Source organism: Podarcis gaigeae (genome assembly GCF_964106915.1).
Source record: "Podarcis gaigeae genome assembly, chromosome: 9".
NCBI lineage: Eukaryota > Metazoa > Chordata > Lepidosauria > Squamata > Lacertidae > Podarcis > Podarcis gaigeae.
The window spans coordinates 66683709-66689708 of record NC_139685.1 but is presented as its reverse complement, the minus strand read 5'-3'; positions in this window follow the sequence as shown (position 1 = coordinate 66689708).

Genomic DNA, 6000 nt, shown 5'->3' with positions numbered 1-6000 from the left:
CAGTACACAAATGCAAAGCATACTGGCTTACATTCAAGAGGTATACACAGGGCCATCTTTACCCGGGGGTGCAAGCGGTATGGGGGCACCCGGGTGCCGAATTTTGGAGGGCACCAAATGCATACTTGCTGTATGTGAAAAGCAATGGAGTGAAAGTCCCCGCCCCCTCCTCCTCTGTTACTCTGTAGCATCAAATACTCCCGACGAGTCGTCGTTATAGGTGAGCAACTCCTCCCCTAAAAAAGCTCAACAACTTTGAGTTTGCTCCCCCCTAAAAAAAAGCTCAATAAAAGTTAATTTGGGGGCAGCTAAACTAAACTAGGACTTGCCGATCAGAAGGTCAGCGGTTCGAATCCCCGCAACGGGGTGAGCTCCCGTTGCTCGGTCCCTGCTCCTGCCAACCTAGCAGTTCGAAAGCACGTCAGAATGCAAGTAGATAAATAGGTACTGCTCCAGCGGGAAGGTAAATGGCGTTTCCGTGGACTGCTCTGGTTCGCCAGAAGCGGCTTAGTCATGCTGGCCACATGACCCAGAAGCTGGACGCCGGCTCCCTCGGCCAATAAGGCGAGATGAGTGCCGCAACCCCAGGGTCAGCCATGACTGGACTAATGGTCAGGGGTCCCTTTACCTTTACCTTTAAACTAAATTTTGGGCGCTGGGCAGATCTTTGCACTCCGACGGCCCTGGGTATGCACAATGTCTGCTTAGAAGTTTTATTGCAACCAAGTGGTATGTAACTTAACAAATCCAATCAGTACACAGAGAATGACAAAGGCATGGGCTAAAATGCTGAGACAGGATGCGGCCAACTTCCTAATGTATGCTCCCATATGCTGCCTGAGCACTACACCGTAGACACCATTGGCACATTCGGAGATATGTGCCTCCCATGCGCTTGTGGGCTGCGCTTACACCCAGTGGCCACTAGAGGCCACTATGGCACCTGCCAAACTGGTGGTTGAATGCGATCTGCCTTGCAGCTCCCGCTGCTCAGAGCGACTTTGGGGACAGAAAGCAAGACAGTATCTGCAAAGAGTCTGGGTGTTTCCTATGAGCGGACTTTGTCAGGTTTTAGCTCAATCTAATCTAAACTTCACTGCCACTGAAGAAAATGATGCATTAAGCAAAAAAACCCCTTAGGATAAAAGCAAGTTGGTGTGTGTGGAGGGGTGTGTTTGGAGAGGTAAAAGCCAGGCTCTTTTATTTCAAATCAACATGTGATTTCTCACCTCTGGGGTTCTCTGTTGTGCTTTCCCAGTTTCCCAGCACGTTTCCCAGCACAATTCAAAGTGTTGGTGCTGACCTTTAAAGCCCTAAACGGCCTCAGTCCAGTATACCTGAAGGAGCATCTCCACCCCCATTGTTCTGCCCGGATACTGAGGTCCAGCTCCGAGGGCCTTCTGGTGGTTCCCTCCCTGTGAGAACTGAGGTTACAGGGAACCAGGCCTTCTCGGTAGTGGCACCCGCCCTGTGGAACGCCCTCCCACCAGATGTCAAAGAGAAAAACAACTATTTTACTTTTAAAAGACAACTGAAGGCCGCCCTGTTTAGGGAAGTTTTTAATGTCTGATGCTGTATTGTTTTTAATCTTCAGTTGGAAGCTGGGGAAACCCAGCTAGATGGGTGGGGTATAAATAATAAATTATTATTATTATTATTATTATTATTATTATTATTATTATTATTATTATTTTCTTCCCTCTGGCCTTCTTCCCCATTTTATTTGTACAGACTAGGGCCAGTGGTATCATTAGGCTCATGTAGAGACGGACTTAGGGGAGCGCAACTGGTTCACTTGCACTGGGTGTGGAGCCTCAGGGGTGCTGCAGGGGGCGCTGCAGCTATGATGGAAGGCAAGAGGTGGGGGTGCTTAATGCATATGTGGTGGGACTGTGTGAGGATACGAGAGTTTTGGGACATAATATACAACAAACTCAAAAGGATCTTTAAATTCTCTTTTTTTAAAAAAAACAAACAAAACACCAGAAGCCTTTCTGTTAGGCATTATGTCCACTGAAATAAAAACAACAACTTTAGAACCATCTTTATGTATGCAAGAATGGCAGCCAGAATTCTGGTAGCAAAAAATCGGAAAGGCGACTTAATTCTTACAAAGCTTGACCGGTAGGTGAAGATGATAGAATACCTGGAACTTGCGAAAATGACTGGGAGAATAAGAGGAAGCTCAAATCAGAAAGTGAGCAAAGAATGGACAATATTTAAAGAATATTTAAAGCAATATTGTGAAAATGGAAATCTCCTGACAGGTATAGATTGAATCTTGAATATTAAAGAAAATTAGAAACGTTTTTTTTTCTTGATATGTAATGGATATAAAAGGAAGTGCGTATGGGCTAAGAATATTTAGAAAGCACAATGAGGTGAATCGGAAGTCAAAAATGTGTGTGATGTTAGATGATGTGTAGTGAATTAAGGTTTAGTTGTCTTTGTGGTATTGTTTTTGTCTGTTTGTGTTGTACGGTTTGGAATAAAGGTAATATATTTTTTTTAAAGCAAAAGAGAGAGAGAGGTGGGGGTGCTGGTATCGCACAGGGTGCTGCTGAAATTTGAGACCCCAAGGTGCACCACTGGCCCATGCCAAGGCCCAAGCCACAGTAGCAGTACCGGCCCATCCATGAGGCAGACTGAGGCAGTGGAATCCCCAAGGGAAAGTCTGTAAATTTTGATAATAAACTTGATTTGAATTGTGGGTTAAATAATTTCGACTGCAACTGTGACTATATCTATATCTACCTATCACATCACCTGGAAATTCCTTTTTGCTTGCCTGGTTGGAGGTATGTGTAGAAACCGTTGCACCATACGAAGACAATCCTTACCTTCATTGGCCCACCCACTTTTGCCCTTAAAGAACTTGAGATCCACAAACTGCTTGAGGAAAGGCAGGAGGGTTGGAGACTTGCGAGGTCGCTGGACTATGCGTCCCATCATCCCTGATCATTGACCATGCTGGATGGGGCTGATGGGAGCTGGAGTCCAGCAGCACCTGGAGGGCCACAGTTTCCCCATCCCTGAGTTGAGGGATGTGGACGTGTTCAATGGGAGACCTCTGAGATTCCTATGCAAGCCACTTGAAGGCTGTTCCCAAGGAAGGATGTGATAAGTATGAAAATAAAATAACAACCTGGGTTCTGACTTTTGGATTTATTTGTTTGTTTGTTTATACTTTTCAAGTTTATACATTTAACTAATTTTACAATCATTTTGACATTTCAGAACTTGACTTCCTTTCCCCTCTTTCCGCAGTTCCTTAAATTTGTTTTTAATATCTTTTGCATATCCAGATTAACTTAATTTGCTCATTTATTCATCTTTAAATATATACTCTTATGAAACTGCAGCTTATTACAATAATCCTGGCAATGTTTTTATCTGTTCATACTTTATCTGTAAATATTCAATAAACCATTTCCATTCTGTTGTAAACAAAAAAAAAGTTATCTTGATTTCTTATTATTCTGGTAAGTTTTGCGAATTTTGAACAATGGCTATGTTTATATTTATGCATTGTTTTGGGAAATGTGAGTTTGCCTTTAAATCCAAACTGATCAGATTTCTCCTCCATCTCTAGACTGACAACTCAACACTAGATAGATTGGCTGGAGCCACAGCACTGCCAAAATTTTCTCATGGGAGATTCTGGTTATGCTATAGATCAGGGAATCTTATGCAACTCTAAACCATCTACGAAGTCCCGAACCACTGCTGCAATGATCCCTGTGTTGGAGCCAGCAGCCAGATGATACTCACAGGGGTAAATATTCAATAAACCATTTCCATTCTGTTGTAAACAAAAAAAAAGTTATCTTGATTTCTTATTATTCTGGTAAGTTTTGCCTTTTCTGCATATTCCATAAGTTTTTGTATCCATATTTCCATTTTTTTTGGCAATTAACATTCTTGCTGCTGTAGACGAATGTACACGAATAAGTTTCTATACATTTTAGGTAGTTCTGTCCCTATAATTCCTAAAAGAAAAGCTTCTGGTTTTTTTTTATAACTACTGGGTAGTTCGATTGAACTTCAACCCTATGCACATTTTCCTGAGAATAAGTCTGCTGAACTGAACCAGACTTACTTCTGAGTAGACATACATAGGTTTGAGCTGTTAGATGTTTAGTAGACTTTTCCTAGTTGGCAATCTGAACTGTGTCCATCAGTTAAGACAGTCGTGTCCAAACTTTTTTCAAAGAGGGCCAGATTTGATGAAGTGAAGGGCCGTGAGGGCCAACCAGAGGGCTGACCATAATTGCTGACCTTTTTCTAGGATTGAAGTTGTTAAGCTTTTTTATGATTTTACCCCAGGAAGTAAACTGCCACAGGGGCCGGATTAAATAGGCCGGTGGGCCAGATTGGGCCCCTGAAACATGGACTTTGGACATGCCTGAGTTAAGATGACCTACTTGGATTTAAACTGCTTTAATTTGTTTGGCTATTGTTGAGGATTTGAGCCAATTAATCTTACACTGTGCTAGTGACAACTAGGATGGGTGAATATGCCAATTTGTGCTGCTCTCCATTCCTCAATTTTCCAGTCTTCAATTCTTCACATTGCCACATCATTTTGCTTTAAGAAAAGGGCTTGTGAAAATTCATCATCATTTTAGTGTGAATTTCTCCTAATATTCTCATTTTTGTATGCAATTTTGCCCGATACACACTTTTTTTTGCAGAAAAACCCCTAATATAATGCACCTGTCTATGTTATTTTCACTAATACTTGCATTGGAATGCACAATTTGCACCAGTGTGTGCATTTTTGTACACATTACTTGGCTGGAAACTCCATTGCAAAATTCAGAGACGTGCGAATTTTGAACAATGGCTATGTCTATATTTATGCATTGTTTTGGGAAATGTGAGTTTGCCTTTAAATCCAAACTGATCAGATTTCTCCTCCATCTCTAGACTGACAACTCAACACTAGATAGATTGGCTGGAGCCACAGCACTGCCAAAATTTTCTCATGGGAGATTCTGGTTATGCTATAGATCAGGGAATCTTATGCAACTCTAAACCATCTACGAAGTCCCGAACCACTGCTGCAATGATCCCTGTGTTGGAGCCAGCAGCCAGATGATACTCACAGGGGTTGACTCTAGGTCTGTGGTTTGCAACTCACAAAATTCTGAAGCAGTGGGTGATATTTCTGCTCGCGCAACTGGATTCCCCCTTCCTCACTTTCCTCTGAACTCCCCTGCAAATCTGCTCCTAATTCCTCTTTTTGAGGGCAAGAAAGAGGCTCCAGGAAAGAGGAGAAAATGGGGAAGTTCCATTCCTCAAGCAGAATTTTCTCTTTCATTAATGGATCGGGAATGGCAGATAATGCACACTGTACTAAATCAGGGTTGCGAACACTTGAGATAAAAAAATTCCGGTGCCCAGGTGGGTCCAATGTTGGAGCTTAAGTGTGGATACCAGCAGTTTATGAGAAAGCAGAATATATCACTCATGGCCTTATAATGGCATTAGATGTCCTCTGTGGAATCTGTTCCTCTCTTTCGACTGCTGCCTTTCAAATTTGCAGTTGATAGCTTGATATTGTGCTCATTTTATTAGCCCTGTCCAGACAGCCTAAACCACTCAATTAACATCACATGGACTGGGAAAGTAGGGCCATCCCAATGACCCCAGCCATATGTCCCCTGTCAACCCTACTACTGCTGCCCATGAGTTAGGGGGTGGGATGAAGTGGGGAGCCTATCACAGGGGGTTCTCAATCACAGGAGGAGCCTGTAGGGCAGACCTTCACTGTTCAGACCTCCCCCCTCAATGTGTGGATGGATGGTCACTTGGGATGTGAGGCCAGTAGTTGTTGTTCCCCCTCTTGCCCCGCATGATATTAATATCATAATTTAGAGCACCTAAATAGGCTTTTTTTTTTTGCAATGCACGTGCGTCTATTGTTAGCCTCCTTAAGGCAATTGTGAAAGGTAGGATATACATAAATATAATACAGTCATACCTCATGTTGTGTCC